General features: G+C 37.9%; 1 long non-coding RNA gene across 23 annotated transcripts in view; it reads right to left on the reverse strand.

Moving 5' to 3' along the window:
- LOC103350594 (uncharacterized) overlaps positions 1-25764 on the reverse strand; it is a 663701-nt gene that overhangs the window by 120229 nt on the left and 517708 nt on the right. For 2 of the 23 annotated variants that reach the window (XR_011387780.1, XR_007924727.2), the window contains one exon: positions 4899-5348. The exons of the other annotated variants lie outside the window; for them this stretch is intronic. This is a non-coding gene — a long non-coding RNA (uncharacterized lncRNA). Of the gene's footprint in view, positions 1-4898; positions 5349-25764 lie in introns of those variants that run through there. 23 annotated transcript variants of the gene reach the window in all.

Raw genomic sequence — 25764 nt, forward strand, 5'->3', positions numbered from 1 at the left:
CACTAGGCAACAGTGGGTTACCTTCTTACCTGTTCTCAGCCAGCTTTAACAGAACTGAAGCTGCCACTACAGATATAGCCAAACTTCAGATATCCAACTCCTACATCTTTTTCTGACTACCCTTCATACCCTGTTCAGGCAGCCTTGACAGAATCTGGAAAGATTTTTGTCAATATTCTAGACAACACTCTCAAATAGACTTCTATTAACTAAAAGAAAATTTCAAGAACATATGTCACATTTTTAAGGAGTGAGAGTATTTTACTAAGGCTTATTTTTTAAAAAGAAGAAAAACATGTTGGGTATTGCATGAATTAGAAGCATACAGTGCAACAACAAGGGAACAGAGCCATAGAACAAAGTCCAGTTTGTACAATCAAAAATGCTTAGTCATTCATTCACTTTTCACAGTCAAAACCCTTTTCACAAAAAAAAGGGCTATCTTGAAAAAATCATTGAGATGGAATTTCTAAACAAAGAGAGAGTATTTAACCTCCCTAATTGTCAAGGCAGCTATCTAAACTGTGGCTACAATTCCTTAGGATCCAGGTAATTCAGAATCTGACATACCTCAGGCATGTTTGGAACTGTATACTCCTCCACTCAGAATGGCTTGTCTTGAAAAACACTGGGTTAAGCAAATAAAAGAAACCTTATACATTTTCTTAGAGATTAGTACAAATTGTGTCAGATGCTATTTTAAAAATATGCATAGGAGAAAGTAATCACACAAACAGTTTGCTTTTTGAGGAGAAATAACAATGAAACATAATAATGATAAGAGATGAAATTACTAAGTGCCTCAGAATTTAACAACACAGGCTCAAATACATTTCTGTCACTTTCCTCACTCTCCTATTACACTGACTTTATCTTCTTCCAATTGGAATTTCCAGGCAACCTTTACATCACTGAGCAAATGCATTAGATAATGTGAAAACTGGGCCTTGTAGTCTGCTGTCACGTCACTTAACGCAGCCATGTGAAATCCTACTACAGCTGACCTGTTGAATATACCTCATGGCTTTTGCTGCTACTTCTATAATTTTCATAGGCTATAGCCAACCTTTTAAATGGAGTGCTCACCAGATCTGATGATTAAAAAAAAATTTACTTATTTGAAAGTCAGATTGAGAGAGAGAGAGAGAGAGAGAATCTTTGATCCAGTGGTTCACTCCTCAAATGACCAGAGAAAGGAAGGACAAAATCAGAGTCTAGAACTCCGTTGTGGTCTCCCACATAGGTGACAGGTGCCCAAGTACTTGGGCCATCATCCACTGCTCTCTTGATTTTCCAGGCACATTAACAGGGAGCTGGGTGGGAAGGGGAGCAGTCAGGACTTGAACAAGCATTCATAAAAGTTACTGGCAGACCAAGCAACAGCTTAACCTGCTGGACCTAATGATGTTGTGACTGCCTCTTTTCCACTGAGACTTCAGAAGTTAGTTAAGAAAGCCTCTAATGACAGGCCAGTGTTGTGGTGTAGCAGGTAAAGCTGCCGCCTGTGATGCCAACATCCTCTATGGGCTCTGGTTCCTGTCCTGGCTGCTCCGCCTCAAATCCAGCTCCCTCATAAGGGCCTGACAAAAGCTGTGGAAGATGGCCAAGTGCTTGGGCTCCTGTCACTCACATGGATGCCTCAGATGAAGCTCCTGGCCCAGCCCCAGCCATTGCAACTATTTGAGACATGAACCAGCAGATGGAAGATATGTCTCTTCCTCTCTCCCTCTCTCCCTGCATCTCTGATGCTTAAATAAATGAATACATCTTTTTGTTTTTAAACAAGTCCTCATGAATTTCAGTCTATTATTTTCAGTTGAAACTTAGGTGGTAAAAATTTAGGTTTTTTTTTTTTTTTTTAGCATTACTTCTATTTACTATAGCAATTTAAATAATATGCTAGCTGGAGCCAGCACTGTGGTACAGTGGGTTAATGCCCTGGCCTGGGGCGTTGGCATCCCATATGGGCGCCAGTTTGAGACCCGGCTGCTCCACTTCCAATCCAGCTCTCTGCTGTGGCCTGGGAGGGCAGTGGAGGATGGCCCAAGTCCTTGAGCCCCTGCACCTGAGTGGGAGACCCAGAGGAAGCTCCTGGCTCCTGGCTTCGGATCGATGCAGCTCCCTCTCTGCCTCTCCTCTCTCTGTGTAGCTCTAACTTTCAAATGGATAAACAAATCTTTAAAAAAATAAAGAATATTCTAGCCTTTGTTTTCAAACAATAATCTACCTCCAATTCTTTTTCCTTGTACATGAAAATTCAGTGTATATTATCTATCTGTGACCAGAGCAAAGGGAATATTTAACGTCCTCCTCAAAATAAGCCATAAGAGAGCTTTAAGGGAAGACATCCTGAATAAGAAATAAATGGTTAAAGAATTGAGTTTTAGAAATGTAACAAGTTGGAACTTTAGGTCACACTAACCATGTTTCTGATAATGAAAGAAAAGTCTTATAACCTGAGGTCTGGCTATCAGACAACATTACTTAGTTCTAGGTTTAGCGTATAGAACAAAGAGACTATTGACCATTAGCCTTATCTGTAAGTAATGTATGTTATTTTTAGAAAAAATGAGGAGAGGGCTTACTGGTTTTAAAACCTTTATTGAAGAAACGATATAACTCATATAGGTTTTAAGTAACACATACATCCACACAGAGAGAAAATAACAGGGCTACTATTCCAAGGCTCTCTCCTCCCTCAGGAAAATAATAACTGAAAACAAAATGTTGGAAATGATGGAAGAAGGTAATACATATGCTTCAAGAGGAAGGCCAGCTGTCCATAGTTCAAAAAATATCACTCTAGCTGTGTTTATATGAAACCTGCGGACTCAGCAGAGACCTAGGCTCTACTTCACGTGGACTCACTCACCAGCCTACCTGCCGAGTAGGTTCCTGTTACTCCTGCATGGACTGGGATGATCTACTTGAAAGGCAGCTCAGAGGTAGTGCCGTCATGTTTGCATGGAACAGTGTAGGTAGAACTACACACAGCCTAAAATCTGGGCTTCCAAAACCTATTTGAATAACAGCATTCCCTGTAGGCCCAGGAAACTGAAGATAATGTAAAGCAAAGAAAGGGTGATTTGAGTTATAGACATTGTGGAGGGAAAATGCACAAACAGATTCATCAGGAAAATGTGAGGGAAACAGGTCCTTTGACTAAAACGTAACAACCTGACATTTGGGTCTGTACACTCGGTGAGATGATACAAATTTTGGGTGCTCCAAAAAAATGACTATTCCTGAGAAAAAGACAAAAAACAATTTAAACTACTTCACAGAATAAGTATTTCATCTTTCTTGTGATATGTATAAATATTTAATAAATGTAAAGAATAGAACCATTATATTTATTTGCACACTGGTATGTTTTGAAGAATTACATACATAGTCCAGCCACATGAATATGACTATTCACGGCTATTCAAAGTCAAGGTACTATATTTCATTTAAATAAGTAGGCTTGATTAAAGAGAATCTGTATTATTTTGAAAAAAGATAACAGTGCAGACAAAACAATTAAATAAACAACGTTGGAGTAAATCTTTCATTCGCAAAAGGGCAGACCAGATAACATTTCATTTTGAAAATAGGTAATGAAAATAAATAATGAATGCTAAAATGCCTACTCAGAATCCCACAATAAGGCAAAATGATCTTTCCACCCAAATTGGTGACTCAAAACATCTTGGGTAGGGCACTTTTCTCACACAAGTATACTACTAATAAAATTCAAACCAAGTATTATACGTTGGGTTAAAAGAATTTATTAAGCAAGACTATTTGTATAGCCCTCACTGGCTCTTTTTTTTTTTAACACTAGTATGTTTATTAATCCTAAGATTCTCTTTCTTATTTATTTCTTGTATTCATATAGTTTTGGGTTAGCTACTTAGATTCAAGAAGGAAATGTACCAGCTGGCGCCGTGGCTCACTAGGCTAATCCTCTGCCTGCGGCGCTGGTACTCGGGGTTCTAGTCCCGGTTGGGGCACCACTTCTGTCCCAGTTGCTCTTCTTCCAGTCCAGCTCTCTGCTGTGGCCAGGGAGTGCAGTGGAGGATGGCTCAGGTGCTTGGGCCCTGCACCCATATGGGAGACCAGGAGGAAGCACCTGGCTCCTGGCTTCAGATTGGTGCAGCGTGCCAGCTTTAGCGGCCATTTGGGGAGTGAACCAACGGCAAAGGAAGACCTTTCTCTCTGTCTCTCTCTCACTGTTTAACTCTGCCTGTCCAAAAAAAAAAAAAAAAAAGAAAAGAAAAAAGAAGGAAATGTGCCTGTAATCAGATTTGCACCCCAAGATCCAGCAGAAGGAGATGGTATGCAGGCAACAGTTTTTGAGGCATTAAAAGTAGCAGCCTCAGGATGGATAAACACAGACTAGGGAGGTTCACACTACATATTGTGAAGCGTTAATTGAATAATGTTTATTTGGCACAAAAGACACTCCTTTCTTGTGCATTCCATAAGACAGTAGTGTCATGTTTATGTGCTTATGCCACCTTGCAGCAATGCATTTTCCAAAAACAATTTCAAAATGCTTTTAATTACTTTTCTTATACTACTATATAGGAGTCACACAATTCAATCTATATTTGGGAACTTTTGGTGCTAATCATGTATTATCAAATAGACTAGATGCCTTTTTAGCATACTGAAACACAGATGTCACATCCAAACTGATTTTACTACAGTTGTCCTGAAACCACATGTGTGTCAACTGTCCAAAAGAATGATCCACAGGAAAATATGATATTTTCTTTTATGTGATATTTATTTTTTTTTCAGTTGTAAAAATACAGAGACTGAAACATTTCTTTACTAAACAAGAAAATTAGCAGAAAATTTGAGTCAAATAAGATCAGATAGTCACATAAACATATAAGCAGGAGTCGTAATACCCAAGGAAAAACTTTATTTTACCATGGTAGAAATGTTTCATTTAGTCAGTTTAAGGGGAGATTTGGGTATTGATGTATCAGGACAGTGATGTTAACAGCTGATGAGAAAATAAAATACCAAAAATATTGAGATTTGATTAAGTGGTGACAGAGTAAATTCTTTAGAGCTCTAAAAACTGGAAAAGTGTGAAAAATATAAAGGCTGTATATTAGCTTCCATAATTATACTTCAAGTTTAATTTTAATACATAAAAAGTTGATAGAAGGGATGTTGGATGAAAGTTGCTGGATTCACAGAAACTTTTAATTGACTGTTTTACAACATACTCAAGAATTTCCCATTTCTTAAAGAGAGGCTTTACAAAAGTAGTCAGTTAGGGGAAGGAGCTGGGCATGGCAGATACATTTCAAATTTAAAAGATGTAGATTTTCTCTCTAAAGCTTTCCCTGAAAAAAAGAAATAAATAACAAATTTGCTTTCTGCTAAATGACAGATTACCACTGTAAGGTTATAAAGTCACAATATTTAACATGAGGAAAAAGCTCTGAATCATCTAAAAAACAGAGGAAAAAATAGAAACCTGTTCATTTGTTAATATCTGTAATAAGTTCTTAAAATATTTTTCATTGATAAGATTCAAAACAATGATTAAGTAGGATCTATAATTCAAATTAAGGACAAACTATTATAATGATAAAATACATTAGATATTTAAAATATACATTCTATGAATTTAGGCTATAAAATGTTAAGCTAAAGACATCATAGTATACAGGTCAGGCTGCAGTTCACTTCTTGAGTAATTTTTTTCCTAACTCCATTTAATACATATTTTTCATGTGTTTAGTTTTAATGTTAGACTAGAGTACTTATTGTTTATATTTTTATTTTTAATTTTCAATTATGAACACATATTCCTTTAATGTGTATAGTATTTAGAAAGTGTATAGTATTTAGTATTTAAAGTGTATAGTATTTAGAAAGTGTATAGTATTTAAAGTGTGCAGTATTTAGTATTTAAAGACGTTTATCATTCTACTTGTTCCCCATGTTATCTCTTCTATCTATATTATTATTTTACAAAAAGCCATCTCATTCCACACATATCCCCCCACCCAAACACTAACAGAAGTTGGGTGTAGCAAATCAAGAAAAAATGGGTAATGAAAATGGCAAGCTTGACAGGTATATCTTGATAGGTATATCTTGAGTGGCATATACTGGTAAGAGACAAATGAGATTAACAAACCACATTGGTTTATACACCAAAATCTCATTTAGATTTCTGCAGACATATTCTCTTCTAATTCTTGATGCCCCTCCACTAACTAAAAAAAGATGAATTCTCAATGGAGGCCTGTTTTGTAATTTATATCATCTGTAGCTAATTAATAAAACACTGGAGTTAATTTATTCTACTTGAGAATGATAAAAAACAACACCAATGGCAAAAGTTTCAAAGATATACAAGGTATCACCAGAATATGTAGCTTTAGTATTAGGAAAATATCACCTAGATGATACCCCAAGGACATAACATTTTTCTCACTGGCAGAATTATACAAATAACTGTTTTGGAAAAATTTGTTTCTTGGATTGGTCCCAAAAAACTAAGTTGTTTTACTAACCATATTTCATATGAAGGATGGACTGGAATAAAAATGCCCAGACACCTGAGTCAAGTACAATCAGTATAAAATCCCTTTTCACTAGAACATTGAAATGAAACACCTATAAAGCACCTTTATAGTCTCCTAGTCTCCCTCCCTTAAAGTGTCCCCTTCCCTGCCTTTATGATAGGTAATCAATTCCTTACTATAATTAACTCGCTAAACTGAGGGAGTAGTACAGACGGCCCTACAATGGTCTAATTACCAGATTCATGACATCATTTGCTTCTACAACAGATAACACCTTCATAGCCAATCATGTGTCAGGGGGTTTCTTTTGAGGGAATTAAAGGTTCAAGTGAGAAATAACTACCACCTGCATATAGGCCCCATACTTACTGAGGCCCTGTTGGCCCTAAAAATTCCCTAAAGAACAAACTATCACTGACCAATCAAAGGAACGCCACAAACTCCTTCAACCAACCAGGAACCCAGACACGCACTGAACACAAACACATCTCTCATCCCAACTTCAAAAGGTGAGAACCTTCACTTCTAAGCCTTAAGGAGCAAGCAATTATGCAGCAGCTGCCAGCCTCCTTGCTCTGAGCATTGCAATAAATGCCTCTTTTCTTCCACCACCCAATATCAGGGATTGGCTTTCTGTGTATGGGCCACCACACCCAGTTGTTGCGGGGTGGCGGGGAGTGTTCTATAGCAACTCCTCCCACCAGTTTTGGATATAGCTATAGCAAAACGATAAAACAGGCTGCTATAAAAGTCATTATTTTTATTCCCACTCTTATGTTTAACAGGGATCACATTTCAGTTAATTTTTAACACTTAAGAATAACTGTGTATTAATTACAGAATTAAACCAGTCATATTAAGTAGAACAGACAAAAAAACTACTAAGAGGGATAATGTATTAAGTTGTTCATTAACAGTCAGGGCTATGCTGATCAAGTCACCGTTTCCCATAGTGTCCAAAAAAGAGAGGGAAGAGATGTATAATTTGGGACATGCTCAAGCTGACTTGCCCCAAATGGTAGAGTTAAAAACATACCAGGGGATTCCAATTCAATCCCATCAAGTTGGCATGTACCAATGCCATCTCACTAGTCCAAGTGATCAATTTTAGTTCACAATTGATCATAATGAAAGGACTAAGAGTCAAAGGGAGCACATAAACAAGTCTAGTACCTGCTAACACTAACCGATAGAATAAATAAAGGGGAGAGTGATCCAACATGGGAAGGGAGATACTCAGCAGACTCATAGAATGGCAGATGTCCTAAATAGCACTCTGGCCTCAGAATCAGCCCTAAAGGCATTTGGATCTGGCTGAAAAGCCCATGAGAGTATTTCAGGCATGGAAAGCCAAGACACTCTGGCAAAAGATCTCTGCGAGTGAGATCCCAGTGGAAAGAACAGGTCTTCAAAGAAGGAGGTACCTTTCTCTGAAGGGAGGAGAGAACCTCCACTTTGACTATGACCTTGTCTAAACAAGATAAGAATCGGAGAACTCAGAGGGCTTCCATAGCCTTGGAAACTCATGACTGGAGCATAGGGAGACTACTGATGCCATAGACAGGAGTGTCAATTGGTAAAGTCAACAACAGGAGTCACTGTGCACTTACTCCTCATGTAGGATCTCTGTCCTTAATGTGCTGTGCATTGAAATTTAATGCTATAACGAGTACTCAAACAATATATTTCACTTTGGGTTTCTATGGGGGTGCAAACTGTTGAAATCTTTACTTAATGCATACTAAACTGATCCTCTGTAAAAAAAAAAAAAAAAAAAAAAAAAAAAAAAAAAAAAAGAAATTATCAACTCCCAGCTTGACTCTCACTGGGATTAAACATGACAATAGGTCTGATCTAATTTCATTATCATTTAAAAAAATCATCTATTATTTTTCACTTTATGTTTCTGTGTGAGAGCAAACTGTTGAAATCCTTACTTAATGTATACTAAGCTGATCTTCTGTATATTAAGATAATCGAAAATGAATCTTGATGTGAATGGAAGGGGAGAGGGTGTGGGAAAGGGGAGGGTAGTGGGTGGGAGGGACGGTATGTGGGGGAAGCCATTGTAATGCATAAATCGTACTTTGGAAATTTATATTCATTAAATAAAAGTTAAAAAAAAATTAAAAAAGTCATTATTTTTAAAATACTTCACTTAGATACTCACATAAAGATAGGTTTTAAAAATGAGACCAAAATATTTTCAGGGTTTGTTTATTGGCAAAGATATATGCTCATATCTCTTATATCTATAATTTTGAAAAGAGAGAGAATATTAAAAGTAAGATGTTTAATCTCAAGTTAATATATAATCATAAGGAAAACAAGGTATTAAATTATTTCTCCCTACTATATGAAGATGGGATATGAAAATTTTACAACAGTTGTTAATACATAAGGAAAAGGTAAAGGAAAAAAAAGCATGATTTACAATGGAATTATATAGTAAATGATAATCACCAAATTTCACTACAATTATGTTGCTTTATTACAGTAGAAAATTTAGTTACATGAGGCTCATTTCTAAATTTTACAATCTTACTAAAATTTTATGACAAAATATAGTTGATGCTGGTAGAAAATAAAGATATTAGGAGCAAATCATTTGCATATATATAGAGTTCTAGGGTTCCTGGTGGGTTATCCACAGACATTAACATAACACTAGAAACTAGTGACATAATACAATTAGTCCACTTTGCTGACGTGCTGTTTCTTGTTACTAACGCTACAATGGGTTTTCTGACATATTTTATTTGTATGTAGCAGAGTTTTGTCTACAGACTCCATTCACATCACTAAACAGCCTTTATCCACAATTAAACACCACTTCCTCCATTCTTATACTAAGAAAATATGAACAGTCAACTGGAGATGGCCACAGTGGAATTTAACAAAGAATTATAAAGATGGCCAAAAGAAAAAAAAATCTAAGAAGCATTTTTCTTTTCCATAATGAACTTGTGACTTTTTTTCTCCTAATTACAGTACAAGACAAAGTCTCCAGTGTGGGCCATATGGCAAATCCAGAAAAGCCTCTCTCTCTCCCACCTCTATCTTCCTCTCTCTCCCTCTCTCCCTCTCTCTCTCTCTCTCTCTCTTTCTCCCTCTCTCTCCCACCCTTTCCTCTCTCTCTCTTTCTTCTAATTTTTGCACAGTGTAGGCGGAGGTGGACAGCCACTGGTCAGAGCAGTGGCCAGCAGCGGAGGTGCCTTGGAATGTGTTGAAAGTGCATTCCTTAGATGCTTGAAAGGAGTGACTGTCCCCCTGATGGCGCCCACTGACTTTCCTTGCCTTGGTTACTTCAGTGTGGAATAAGCCCTATTTTTCAACACACTGGGCTACGTGGCTCTTAATCACTTACTCTGTGTTGCTCTGAGATTTTTTGGAATTAGTTTTTTTTATTACTATTATTTTATCCAGTTTTGGTTTAGGTCTTTTCCATTTTGCTTTGTTTATCTTGTTGAAAATTAAGGATTCAAATCCTCAGTTGGAAATCTCCTAATTGAGGGAGAAGTTGTGCGGAGCACTGGAGGTACAATGATTGATTAATAAGAGGAGATCCCTTCCCTCAGGAGATTGTACATTGTCCTGGTGTGATCATGGCTTGTTTCTTAGGAGCTGAGCCAGATCAAAGCTAGGAGCCAGGAACTCCGCCCTGGCTCCCACATGGGTGGCAGCATCCCAAGTACTTGTGCCATTATCTGCTGCTTTTTCCAGGTGCATTTGCAGGGAGCTGGATCAGGAGTAGTGGGACTCAAATCAGCACTCCACTCTGGGATGAGGTTGTTCTACGTGGCAGCCCATTGCCCTGTGCCCCCGTGCTGACCCTCATGTGGTTTACTGGCATTTACATGTGTTTCATTCATTCAATAAATTATTTAGTTTTCATTATTATATACCATAATTTTACATGGCTATTTCATTTTCTCTGAATAATAATTTTAAAACTACACAGAAAACAAATTATTCTTTTCATCCCATCAACCAGTTTGTCTTTAAAAGACTTTTAAAAACAACAGATGAACTTCTGATCAAAACTCAGATGCACAGCTGTTTTTCTAGAACAGTCTTACAAGTCCCTGACTCACCCTGAGCCATCTTCATGCCATACTGCACTCCTACCCCATTTCTTCCACTTATCTATTCTTGCCATGTGCCTATAATAATTCTCTCTTGAGAATTATCTTTAGGTTTCCAAGTTATACAAATGACAAAAATAATGATTTTTCTAAGCAAGCCATTTAGAAGTTAGTGGATTAGGTTTTACCTAGACTTGTGTTTGATATTCAAATTAATGTAAAATATGAACAATAATAAAAGCTAATTAGTTTAGAAATAGTATTGCTATGTTTAAACATTCATTGGTTTGTATAGGTCTCTGTCTACGTTTTTTAAAAGTGAGGGTGGTCATATACTAAACAATCAGATATAAAAAGATATTAAAAGAATATTAAACTAAAAAAAGGAAAATTTAAAATGCACATTATACTTTCTTTGGAAATCCAACAGCACAGAGAGCACAGTTCTGTCAAAGCCTCTATTGCATTGTATTATAATTATTGTTTATAATCTACCTCTGACTAGGCAGGGAGGTTCAGGATATCTGAACATATTTATCTTTTTTCCTCAGTTCAGATTTCACATCGGACCCCAGAAAGATACTCAGCATAAATCTCTTGAATGAAAGAATAAATGAAGAAAGAGACTTGGCTTAGTCTCCTGACCCTGCCATTCATGGAAGTAGTTGCAACCTTCTCTTTGTAATACAGGAGTGAAAACAAGGAGTTGAAAGGAGTCTCAAAAGAAAGACTACGTCAGGGAGTGGAAAGAATTATATAGGGCCTAGTTCACCTCAATATTCCTTCAGTTAGTTTGAGTTGATTACTTCTGCATCAGAGACACTGAGCTAGATCATAGGACACTCATGAAGTTGAGAGTTTGGTGGGAAATGGCACCAGGTCTGTGATCATGTGACAGAGGCGGGGCTCGGTACAGATGTTAAGGAGCACATTGGAGCCACCTCAACCACCAACTTTGGGAGTCTGGGGAGGATTCTTAATGAATGGGATATCTGAGGCTCTGTGTATGTCAAGCAATGGAACAAGAAGCACAAAGCCTTGGAGTGAAGAGCAAGAGCAGGATGTAATGTGTGTTAGCCAGGCTTCTCAAATTCCTCCTGGCTGGCCATCTTCCCAAGATCACCAAGCAAGATTGTTACAATCCTCTTGGTTCATCTGTTGCCAAATTGTACAGAAAAATGTTGAGGTTATCTGATTTTTTTCCCTCAGTCTTTCAGGAAGTTTTCTATTTGGTACTACATTTCCCAAAATCATCTACTTCAATTACCATCTTTATCATGCTTATGTTTTAGCACATGTTCTGATAAAGACATGGAAGAATTACTATTCTGTGAAACACATAAAAACTTAATCATTTTGTTGAATATGTTACTAAGTTTCAAGAATCTAAAACTATTTTACCAATGATTGTCTTTACCTCTCATTGACTTTCTGAAGATAAAAAGAATTTTCTCCCTAGAAATGTTTATATTGAGAGGACCAACAGACTGGATGAAAATAAGATAGATTCATGAAAGGATTATATAATGAAATCCATAGGTATCTTTCTAGAAATTTGAATTGTAAAATATACTGAAAGGAAAATTTCATGGATTGAGGGATGAAATGAGCTATGGAATAATTCTGACAATATTCACATAAATCAAACAGCTCACATTGATCTCTTTGACCTCCCTCAAGGATTATACTATCATCTTATGAAAATAGCAGCAATTAGAAAAATCTGTTGCCTTCCTATTTCCTTTAAGAATTTCTAATTATGAAGATGACTTCAGAACATATATTTATCACAAAAATGTTTTTCCACTTCCAAATTTCCAAACCATGAGAAACAGCTCACACTAGTTTCCCTTATGCTCCTTCAGTGCAAGAGAAACACACCTTGGCCTGAAGATAATGATGCCAGGAAATGGAAATCCCAGTTTTAGGCTACCATCCGGCTGGGATTCTACTAAAAGTAAGTGGCCATTTCCATGCTACCCCCTCTTGTTTTGCAAATCCATCTTCATATAGACAATCATCACTTTTGGTGCAAAAGTTAATCATACATTTTCTATTAGTGGTTGGTAATGGACCATAATATTACATGTTTTTGGAAAGTGCATTTGGAAAATGACATGCTGGAAATTATGGCATATACTGAGCATTAACATTCTTATGAGATAACAGTATGGACACATTTTCTTTTACTGACAGTTGCTAGCACAGAATATTTTCTTCTTTGTTGAGGAGAGGACCTTTGATGTGCCATCAGATGGGAATTAAGAAATTCTAACACTTGTAGAGCTATGCTAATTCTCTGCCTTGCAGTGCCCTATCAGCTTTAATAGATATAGAAAAATGGGAATGATTAATAATTATTAGCTTTCTGATAGATATGATAAAGTAAATCAGAAAGCAGTCTTGGGATGTCAAATATATTACAGGCAAACAATATTAACCAGCATTTAAATCAACCCAAAATGCTTACAGCAAATTTCCACACTTCGTTATTAACACATAACTCTAAAGGGATGAATTTCAAGCAAGTGTCAAGATGGGATTGCACTTGTAATTGTACTTTCAATGTAAGGTTGTATACATTCCCATCATGGTGTCAGTAATGCCAAGGGAGATGTGTCAGTGTCTAAAATGATCAGAAACTAATTGAAAATGAAGAAACGGCCCAATCCTCTTCATATCTTATTTTAAAAGAAATTTGTTTTTATTTATATAGAGAAAAATATACACATTATCAGCTCAGATTGGGTGAAATTGTCACTTTCATATTCACAAAGTCATGAATAATTAGGAGTTAATATTTACAAAGCACTTGCCAATCAGATACTGCTCTGTTACATTTATTATTTTTTTCTCTCTTCTCAAAAATTTTTGTGGTTGACATTGCTTTACAGAGGAAGCATCTGAGGCACAGAGAAGTTAAAGAACTTGTATCAATGCCATACATCTAGTAAGTGATTCTCTGTCCATCTGACACTAGAGCACTGTCTGTATTTGTTGATCTCTTTACCCAGAGAAGAGAAATAAAAGACTCATTGAAAGTTATTGCTCAATTCAAGTGCTAATTACTAAACACAGATTTTGCAATCTTGGACCATAACTTGAACTAGCCAGCTGTTTAGTTTAAGGACCCTAGAGGTTTAGCATGGGGAGTTATAGAGCTTATAGATGCTCTAGGAAATTGGCTAGAACTTACATGGGAAAATAATAGGTGTCTCTTGTTAGTGTAAAATAGTTCAGAATTAGTCACAGGTAGCTCCAACTGAATGACAGCAGGCAAAATTGTTCAGTGTAAGAATACTATGCTAGGAGAGAAGAGGACATCTGAATTCACACCAAAAATTAGTTTCCTCACCATAAAACGCCTCACCATAACCTCCCTGCTGCTCTCTGGGTCAGGATGGAATAGAAATGAGGTAACAAGCATGACGGTGGGCCACAGACAGGCACGATCAGCACAAAACTGGACATTCCCATGAGGTTAAAGTTGAAACAACAAAATTTTTGGAGAAGAGAAAGGGTCACTAGATTTATATAAAGGATAGAAGACACATTTCTTGATCTATGCCTAAAAAAATACTGCTTCATCTGGGATTTTTCCCTTGGTTTGCCCCTAGGAGTAAGCATTATTAGAATTCCAAAGATAGGCAACTGTATCATAGAAGTAGAAGAGTTCTTAAATCTAATAAAGATAAATTTTAGATACATATAACCCTTCTGGATGTTCGAGAACTTTCAAGGGAAAAGTTCTCTCTAGTGAACCTATAAAATAACATTTGAATGAAAGGAAATGTACTATAGCACAAATGACTAACAGGGAATCCAGAGCTGGGCAAGAAGCAGTTCATGATATTCACAATTTTCAGAAGTACTAGTCCCTGTAGGTTTACAGAGTAAATCATCTTCTATACTAAGTCAATCAGATACATATAGGTTTTTTTTTTTACTTCTTGCAAATTCACAGGCAGATATGATTATACAAATAACAATTATATTACACTAGTATAGATATACATGTTATTACACAAATAATGTCACAAAAATGTGTCACCAACAAATTTCCACTTGAGTTCTTCAGTTTTCTTCATTATTAAATGATTGCCAAAGTCTCCGTCATACTTATTATATTTAATTGATATTTCAAATTGAGAATTTGGAGAAGGCATTTAATCTAGTCATTGAGACATACACATCCTACATTGCAGTATGTGGATTTGATACCCAGCTCTGGCTCCTGACTCTAGCTTCCTGCTAATTCTGAACTTGGAAGGCAGCAGTGATGGCTCAAGTAATTGGTTCCTGCCACTCACACAGGAAATCTGGTTTGTATTTCCGAATCCTGGTTTCGACCTTGGCCCATGGTCTGGACATTGTGGGAATTTGGGAGTGAACCAGTTGATGAGAGTCCTTTCTCTCTCTTTCATCTGTTTCTCTGACTCTCAAATGCTTTTTAAATTAAACATAATAAAAGGAGCTAGCATTGTGGCTTAGTAGGTTAGGCCACCACCTTCATTGCTAGCATCCCATATTGATGGCACTTAAAGTCCCAGTTGCTCCACTTCCTGATCCAGCTCCTTGCTAATGCACGTGGGAAAGCAGCAGAGGATTGTGTAAGTACTTGGAACCCTGCACCCACCTAGGAGACCCAGATAAAGCTTGTGGCTCCTAGATTTGGTTTGGCCCAGCCCTGGTCATTGTGGCCATTTGGGACATGAACTAGCAGATGGAAGATTCTCTCTTTCTCTCTATCTCTCTCTTTCTCTCTCTCTCCTTCTCACCACTCCCTCCCCCATGTATCTCCTTTTCTATCTGTAACTCTGCCTTATAAAATAAATAAATCTTAATTTTGAATAATTAGGACTGGCACTGTGGCTTAGCAGTTAAAGCCACTGCTTGCAGTATCGGTATCCCATATGGGTGTCGGTTCGAGTCCTGGCTGCTGCACTTCCGATCCAGCTCTCTGCTATGGCCTGGGAAAGCAGTAGAGGATGGCCCAAGTCATTGGGCCCCTGAACCCGCGTGGGAGACCCAGAAGAAACTCCTGCCTCCTGGCTTTGGATGGGCACAGCTCTGGCCATTGTGGCCATCTGGGGAGTGAACCAGTGGATGGAAGTCCTTTCTCTCTGCCTCTGCCTCTCTGTAACTCTGCCTTTCCAAATAAACAAATAAATATACTTTTTAAAAAGGTATAAAGTCTCTTGCAATCCTCCAAGCACTCCATGCTGCATTGCTACCCTAGTTTAGACAATTCAAATGAGACATAGACACAGCTCATACAACTAAAAAAGAGTACAGCCTACCTCTGCTCTGGTTGCTTCATGCCAGAGCACACACTTACAGACCTTAGTGGCTTCTAATACACGGCACTGGTTGTGAGCTACTTATGGGTTTGGAGCCCCAGGGTAGGTGAAATACTGGTAACAAAATACAAATATCGGTTTTAAAGTGATAGCACTGAGAGATGGAGGAACAAGCTGATGTAAGCTATTCGTAAACAGGAAGCAGATCACAAAGTTCCTTAATTTCCTGAAGAGGAATTTAAACATTATTGGTAATGAGGTTAAAATTATTTTAAAATGCATACCATTCTTTGAGAAGGGAAGTATGGAGAGAATAAGGAGCTTAAGAAGGCTAAAGAAAAAACACACTGTTTCTCAACAGTGAAGACAAGGGCTGTGAACAATCCTCGAATCTCAAAATGTCAATTTCACTGTATTCCTTATATTTTTGGTTTTCTATCAGTATTTTTTTTTCTTTATAATATTTGTTAAACTCTTTACTTAGTGTAAGGTTAATCTTACGAGTATAAAGTAAACTGAAAATAGACCTTTGTAAAAATTAAGAGTGGGAATGGAAGAAGGAGGAGAAAGATAGGTGAGAGCATGGGCAGGAGAGAGGGCAGAGTGGGAAGTATCACTATGTTCCAAAACCTGTATATATGAAACACATGAAATTTGCATAGCTTAAATAAAAATTTATGCAAGAACATATAATATTAAATTAGACAGCAAAAAAAAACCCATAAGCAGAAATTTGAGTCATGAATGTTTTTAACATTGGCATTCAAATGACTTTAAAATGTCAAAAAAAAAAAAAAAGGTTAAAGAAAGTCAAAGTCTTAAATGAGGGTCAAAATGTAATATAACTTGAGTACAAATCCAAATTAGTGATAAGGGGCAAGCTTCAAAAGTCCTATCACTTTAAAATATCCAGGGAAGGAGTGTAATATCTATAGTACTCTCAAATGTATCATTAAACAGCTGCAAAATAACAACACTACACACCCAGGATTGTATTCATTTGAAAATACATATTGAATTACAACTACTTGCTAATTAATGAGTCAAACTCTAAACAGAAGGACTATAGAATCATAGAGTCACAGAACACAACTGTGTGATAAAGAACTGTGTCCAGGAACACACAGGTGGTTAGGTCAATGTGTCAAGTCTAGGGAACGAATGCAGTTCTTAGCCTCAGCCACAGACAGGGCTAACAAACTGTTTCTCATACACCCTTTTCAGTTTAGTGAAGATGGTAAGGAGGAAACATATGTTTCTAAAGCCCACTATAAACAGTTCAGCTCAGTACTTTCAGTTCTCATTTAATTCTCACAAAAATACCATTCTGACACCATAATGATTCCATGTTAGGGAGGAAGAACTTAAGTCTGAAAAGATTGATTTAATGATGGGATATGCATTCCAGCCTTGACTTGTGACTATGTGACTTTGAAAACAATCTCTTAATCTTTATGTGCTTATGTTCTTCCATATAAAATAAGGGAAATGAGGCCAAGTTTATACAACAAATTCCCTCATTAAATAAAAAGATTCATGGTGTGTGAACATGTGGACAAGCATATGTGTGCCTGGTGTGACTTGATGGGTGACACTTTGAAAATTCCCAGGTCCATGAGTTTCTGCTCAAGGCTTTAAGAGGAGGAGGAAACCGGGGGCTGAGGAGTGTGGAGAGAAAATCCAGCTGGGACGCTCAGCTCTGCTGGGGAGCTGAGCTGAGCAAAATGGGAAGGGGTGGGAGACATCAAGCTGGGGACAGTTGGAATGATCATGCATGAAGGCGAGATGGGATTGTGAGAAACGGTGAGTGTGACAGGTCCTGAGTGTCACAGATCTCTAGGCACCGGGTAAAATATACACGTGCGTCTGGGGCAGACAGACACAGGGCAGGATATGTGTAAGAGGTTTATCTTGTGCCAACTGATGTTTAAATCACTAAAAGACTTTAAAGTGACTGACAGCAACAGATTAAGTGAAACACCAGTGAATAGGACTGAAGATGTGGCGTAGTAGGTTAAGCCTCTGTCTGCGGTGCTGGCATCCCATATGGGCACCAGTTCCTGTCTCGGCTGCTCTACTTTTTTTTTTTTTAAGATTTATTTATTTATTTGAAAGTCAGAGTTACAGAGAGAGAAGCAGAGGCAGAGAGAGACAGAGAGAGAGAGAGAGAGAGAGAGAGGTCTTCCATCGACGGTTCACTCCCCAATTGGCTGTGACGGCCAGAGCTGTGCCGATTTGAAGCCAGGAGCTTCTTCCGGGTCTCCCACATGGGTGCAGGGACCTAAGGGCTGGGGCCATCTTCTACTGCTTTCCCACGCCACAGCAGAGAGCTGGATCGGAAGTGGAGCAGCCAGGTCTCAAACCGGCACCCATATGGGATGCTGGGGCTTCAGGCCAGGGCGTCAACCCACTGCACCACAACACCAGCCCCCTGCTCCACTTTCGATCCAGCTCTCTGCTATGGTCTGGGAAAGCAGTGGAAGATGATCCAAGTGCTTGGGCCCCTGCACCCACGTGGGAGATCTGGATAGAGCTCTTGGCACTTGGCTTCCGATTGGCCCACCACCAACCATTAAGGCCATTTGGGGAGTGAGTTAGTGAATGGAAGAGCTCTCTCTCTTTGTCTCTCCCGCTCTCTGTAACTCTGTCTCTCAAATAAATAAATAAATCTTAAAAAAGCAAAGCAAAGCAAAGCAAAACCAATGAAGCTTTTCATTAAGTAATAAGTGAAATTGCTTTAACCAGAATGTTCCTTTTCTGAACATCTTTCTATCCAGATTTTGAAAAAAAAAAAAAAAAAAGTGGGGACAAGCATTTGGCACAGTGGCTAAGGCATCATTTGAGATGCCTACATTCCATCCACATCAGAGTGCCTGGTGAGAGTCCAGACTCTGCCAATGCCTATCCTGCTTTTTGGAAATGCACACCCTGGGAGATAACAGCTGATGGCTCAAGTACTGAGCTCCTTGCTCCCTATATGGGAGAACCAGATTGAGTTCTAGTCTCTTAGCTTTGTTCTGGCCCAGCACTGTTGTGTGCATTTGGGGAGTGAAATGGCAGATGTGAGACTTCTCTCTGCATCTGTCTCTGTCTCTCTGCCTCTTAAATAGAATGAAAATGACAATTAAAAAGTCTACAGTAATCAATGTAAAAACTATTGAAAATGTCATGCAACCCAGCAAGTTAAGTGGCTCTATTTACTGCAAAAAGTATTAACTCTCTTAAAGTTTATGCTGCTGTTATAAACTGGTTTTCACTGGTTAAACATCATTTGTTCAACTATTTTGTTTGTTCATTTAAAGTTATATTCCCTAATATCTACTATATGTGGTCTTACTACTTTGGAAAAAAGTTTCTTCCCAATTCTATATTAATTAAATATACTTTATTATATCCATTTTGGATGTTTTACTCCAATATGTCATTATTTAAATCTTACTATGGCATCTTTATTTACTTCTATTTCCTTGTAATCAGAGTGGGGCATGAATGGAGAAGTGGAAATTAGTTATTTTATTATGGAACAAGCCTTCTTAGAGTAATCTAAGAAAAAATAGGATGGATAAATTTAAATTTCAGATAAACAGTGAAAAAATATGACAACTGGACACACTATCATTATTAAAATTATTCATTGTCTTCTAAAATTCCAATTTAATTGGATTTCCTATATTTTAATCATCTGGAGGACTTATATCTAAAGTCCATGATTTGTAATGGAATTAAGCAAAAAAAAAAAATCTAAATTCTCTCTCCCAACAAGCATCAACAAAACCTTAGAGATTTGATCTGAAGGCCATAGCACTTCCAGTAAAATGAATTATCAGTCATTGAAAATGGGCAAGGTCACCTTCCCAGCTACTGAAACTTTCTGACAATGGTGTAAAGGGAATATGCACAAAAGACAACCACTTACTGGTAGCAATGCTATTTCATGGGGAGTAGTTATGCCCTCATCCACAACCAGGGAGGTGGTAAGTCTTTGCAGGGCTGAGAGCCAGGATGAGAGCAGTGATACAATGCACAACACCACTGAACCTCAGATGTCTCTGTCATCCTCTCTTGAATTATCCTGTTTTAGGAAACTATCCAAAACCCTTAGACACTATTCTATCTAGCCCAAAGAATGGAGAAGGTTTAAATCTTCATGAATTTTGATCCCAGTTTGTAAACCTCCTGTCCACTATCTAAAACAAACAAAGTGGGCAGGCATCTGGACTAGAAGTTAAGACACCAGTTGGAATACCTGTGTTCCATATGCAACTGTTTGGGTTTGCTATCTGGTTCTGTTTCTTGACTCCTGCTTCCTGCTAATTCAGTCCCTCAGAGACTGGGGTGATAGCTCAATTAACTCAGTTTGTGATACTCTCGTGAGAGACCTAGAGAGCATTCTTGGCTCTTAGTCTTGGTCCAGCAGGCATCTGGGGAATGAGGCAGCACATAGCTATCATTATCCTTACCTATCTCTATCTCTCTATCTCTCTCTGCTTCTCAAATTAATTAAAAAAGAAAATTGATTACTATAACATAAATGAATATATGTTCACTGCATTAGTTTGACAAACTTAATGTGTTTTGAACAGATTAAAGAGTTAACATTAAACATGAAACAGTTTCATTCATTTTTTCTGAGGCATGTTTAATGCAATCAATCTTATCAAACAATACCAAAATGAATGCCTCCCTCCTAAGGAAATGTTTGGCTTTTTAGATATTAATAAAAAATAATAGAAATAACAGGAAACCATTAAGAATAAATTACAGGATTTATCTAGTTTCCTTCATGTGACCAAGATGATGTCCAAGCTTGGAAAACTATTTTTTTGAAGATTTATTTTATTTATTTGAAAGGTACAGCAACAAAGAGAGGAAAAGAGAGACAGAGAGACAAAGGGAGAAAGAGAGAGAGATTTTCTACCTTTTGGTTCACCCCCCAAATCACTTCAATAGCCAGGCTAGAACCAGGAGCCAGGAACTCCATCTGGCTCTCCCAGGTGGGTGCAGGGGCCCAAGAACTTGGGCAATCTTCTGCTGCATTCTCAGGCACATTAGCAGGGAGCTGGATTGAAAGTGAAACAGGTAGGACTCTAAACAGCATCCAGCAACACAATGTGTGGCCATTGGCTATTTATACATTATATTCAATATAGCTAATACCCTCCAGTTTCATGTGAATTAAAATCTAGATTTCTGTGCCTACTCTAATTGAGTAAATTAATTCAACCACTCATCTAAATATAATGTTCCAAAGTTTGCCATTTGGTAACATATGAAATGAGAGTTTACATAGAGACATGAAAACAGACACTATGCAAAGAGTTAAGCAATACTAATGTAAGCAGGATCTAGGAACACAGAACAGACAAGGAGACAATGAGAGAGAAAGACAGGAAGACAAAGAAAGGTGTAAGAGGTTGAGAGAGACCTGGGAAGTAAACAGTTAAAGAAGACACTGGCATTTCATTCCTAGGAGTCTACTTATAAAGCTCCCTATAGATTACACAACACCCTGTAGGCTTGATATTCTATTCATGTGGATGCTGACGCTGCATTCTATATTTTTATTTTCTCAACAGTCTCAAGGAGCGCAATGGGAAAGGATTCAACCCCCATTTTACAGATAGGAAAATTGTGACATTTAAGCAATTTGCCATTTCATTTTATTTTAATATATACAATATATGCGAAAAGGGAAAAACTTAACTTCAGAAATGTAAAGAGGGACTATCATTTCAGAAAGAAAAGGTGACCTGCCAATGACAAGAATATCTGAATCTGGACTATTCAAAACAGCTGGTCCAGGTAACAAAATCTTGACAAGGCAGGGGGATCTGTGTCTGGAAAGAGGCCCTGCCAAGAGCATTAAAGGACAGGAAGAAAAGGGCATTTTTCTCTGACTCCTTACATCACATTCAGAACCACAGCAGGTGCTTCCCAACTATGAGTCAATTAAGTAGTCCACAAGGTAGTGTTTACTGCTGTCCTATATTTTTCAATACTTAGGACTTTAAAAACAGAAGTGATCACAATATAAAAGATCAGTTCCTGTTGATCCTTCCTGAATTGAAAAATTTCCAGTTAGAAGCCAATATTTGCTGTTTCAGATAAGTTTGGCTACCTCATACCATTCTAGGATTTTTTTTTTTTTTTTTTTTTTTTTACAGGCAGAGATAGTGAGAGAGAGAGAGAGAGACAGAGAGAGAAAGGTTTTCCTTTTTCCGTTGGTTCACCTTCCAGTGGCTGCTGCGGCTGGCGCATCGCGCTGATCTGAAACCAGGAGCCAGGTGCTTCTCCTGGTCTCCCATGCAGGTGCAGGGCCCAAGGACTTGGGCCATCCTCCACTGCACTCCTGGGCCACAGCAGAGAGCTGGCCTGGAAGAGGAGCAACCGGGACAGAATCCGGCGCCCTGACTGGGACTAGAACCCTGGGTGTTGACGCTGCAGGGGGAGGATTAGCCTATTGAGCCGTGGCACTGGCCTCCATTCTATGTTTTTAAAAACTCAGAAGCAGACAAGAGCTCATTGAACCTCTAATGTGCATATCTACAAATTGAAACACTGGTCTAGAAAACATCTCTGGATGCGCAGGAAAGGTTAGATTACAGGTTAGGAAAGTTGGATTTGTGAAGCTATACTTTCACTCTAGATGAAAGACAGCAAATCTTTCAAGTTTTTACTGTGAGTAATCTACTGCTTTCAAGTTCCAGAGCATCAGTCATGGGAGGCACCATAATGAAGAAGTGGAAATCAAACCCTTTCGTGTAAGACGTATAAGGCATATCTGTTTCAGTACTAGGATTCTATGAAGTTGTAGAGAATTTATATATATATACATATATATTTATATACTTTATATATACACATAGATTATATTATATATGTATATACATTTACATATATATATTTATGTATGTATAAAATTAATCAAGTAAAAATACTAGGGGCCGGCATTTGACTAGCAGATGAAGAGGACTGCATCTCCTATCAGAGGACCTCGGTTCAAATGCCGGCTCTGCTCCTTATTCCATCTCGCTAACATGCTCCAGAAAGTGGCAGGTAATGGCTCATGCGATACATGTTCCTTAGTTGAGTATGAGATCAGAGACTATATTTAGAATTAAGCTATTTTCTTTCTTTTGATAACATAATCCATTGATTTAGCTAATTAGTTAAGTTATGCCTTAATTAATTAAGTTACATATACATTTTATATTTGCCATATATTTGAAATTTACATATAGAAATTATATAATTCAAAATATATATGCGGAGAGACAGATACACTTAAAATATTGGTAAGAGAAGCCTCTCAGTTCTGTTAGCTTACTAGTACAATAAATTCTAGTGCCTCAAAAAGCATACAATAGTCATCCCATTCAGTTATTAATTTTTTCAGGAAATCATTGACTTCTATGAAAATCTGGAAAGAGGGGTTGGCACTGTGGCATAGTAGGCTAAAGCTCTGTCTGTGGCACTGGCATCCCGTATGCTGATCCAGCTCCCTGATATGGCTTGGGAAAGCAGTAGAAGATGGCCCAACCACTTGGGTCCCTGCACCCATGTGGGAGACCCAGAGGAAACTCCTGGCTCTTGGCTTTGGATTGGCTCAGCTCCAGCCTTTGTGGCCATTTGGGGAGTGAATCAGTAGATGGGAGAACTCCCCCTTCTCTGTAACTCTCTCTTTCAAATAAATAAAAAATCTTTTAAAAAATCTGTCAAGAGCTGGGACGTTTTCTTAGAAAAGCAAACACATCAGTATTCTTTTAGAGTAGTATAAGTATTTCAAAACCCAACAAATTCATCCATGGCTCCTACAGATCCATTACTGAACACACTTTTTTTTCCTCCAACTGAACTGAATACTACAGAGTTTAAAGCTCTGTAATTTCTAATGTTATACTCTGGCTTTCTTGACATTTTGAATAAAGTTTTTTAAAAAATTCTATGAAACTCAATCCATACTCAAATGGAAGAAAAATAAACAAACAAGTATAAAAATGAAATAAAACAAAACATACATACATTCCCACTCAATTTGATTCCTGTTCTTCCCCCTAAATCTTGTATTTTTAAAGATTTTTTAAAAAATTATTTGAAAGAATGACAGAAATATCTTCTCTCAAGCAAAGAGAGACAGAGAAACAGAGAGAGAAATCTTTCAACAGTTGGTTTACTCCCCTAAATCATTGCAATAGCCAGGCTGGGCCAGGCTAAACCAGAAGCTAGGAACTCCATCTGGGTCTCCCACGTTGGTGGCAGGAGCCTAAGCATTTGGGCCATCTGCTGCTGCTTTCTCAGGTGCATTACCAGGGAGCTGAATCAGAAGCAGAGCCACTGGGATTCAAACTGATGCTGTTATAGGATGCTGTCATCGCAGATGGCAGTGTAACCTACTATGCCACATGCACTGGCCCCCATCCCCTGTCTTAATTCAATTCTAGAGGAAGTACTCTTAGCAATTCACCACTTTACAGGTTATCTGCATTCTCGACAGAGCTTCCAACAATGATAAATGCAAGGGAGCTACTTTTGTAACTGCCTAATCCACATGTGGCTATTTAATTGTAAATAACTAATATTAACTAAAATTTAAAATTCAGATCTTAGGGCCAGCAATGTGGCCCCCTGTCCCAGCTGCTCCACTTCCAAGCCAGCTGTCTGCTGTGGCCTGGGAAAGCAGTAGGAGATGGCTCAAGTCCTTGGGCCCCTGCACTTAACATGGGAGACCAGGAAGAAGCTCCTGGCTTCAGATTGGCAAAGCTCTGGCCATCGTAGCCATTTGGGGAGTGAACCAGCAGATGGAAAACCTCTCTCTTTATATCTCCCAGACTCTGCCTCTCTGTAATTCTGCCTTTCAAATAAATAAATAAATAAATATATCTTTTTCAAAAATTCAGTCCTTTGATCACACTAAATGTATTTCACATGCTCAGTGGCCATAAGTTGTTAGTGGCTATTGTTTTGTGCCATGCAGACAGGACTTTTCCATCACCTTAGAAATTCCTCCAACACTCAAGTTTCTCCTCCCATCAAGTGATTTACATGCTTGCATGAACTTAACTGTGTTTGTTTCTTAACCATTTATGCCAGCTGAACTTCTATGAAATTGCATTAATAGTTAAATATTATGTAAACTTATTGAATTATAAACATAAAGAGAGAGAAAATACTTTCTATACCCCCAAGATGAATATTTTGAGAAGACTTAATAAATAAAATTCAGTTCCTTTAAAAATGCTACAGGATTATATGTAGGAAAGACCACTTTAAATGATGAGAAGGGGCAAATGCTTAGCACAGTAGTTAAGGTGATGGTTCAGAAACCAGTTTCCCATGTTCAGAGAGTCTGGATTTGAGTCTTAACTCCTCTCCCATGTTCAGCTTCCTGCTAATGACTCTGTGAGGCAGCAGGTTTTGGCTCAAGTGGTAGGGTCCCCGCTACCCCTGTGGAAGTTCCTGCTTCCAGCAATGGCAAGCATCTGGGGAATCAATCCGTTGAGTAAAGGGCTCTCTCTCTTTCTATCTATCTCTCCGCTTCTCTTTCTTTTTGCCTTTCAAATAAATAACTTTTTCAAGTGTTAAAACAAAAGAAAAAAATGGAGAGATAGAATTCATAGGTTTCTTTGCATTGGGTTTGCACTTAAAGACACTCATGAAGCAATGTAAGAGTAGAATAATAAATAACGCATTATGAGATTTGCAGGAAGATAATATCTTTAAATCTGTATTCAGCAACCCAAGCATAAAAATAGTTCTCATCTTACATAAAAATGTTAGCAAATAAATATGTCCTTAATTGTTTGATTTAAACTAAAATGTCTGCTGTATGTATTAATT

Source organism: Oryctolagus cuniculus, chromosome 4, assembly GCF_964237555.1.
Source record: "Oryctolagus cuniculus chromosome 4, mOryCun1.1, whole genome shotgun sequence".
NCBI classification, from domain to species: Eukaryota; Metazoa; Chordata; class Mammalia; order Lagomorpha; family Leporidae; genus Oryctolagus; species Oryctolagus cuniculus.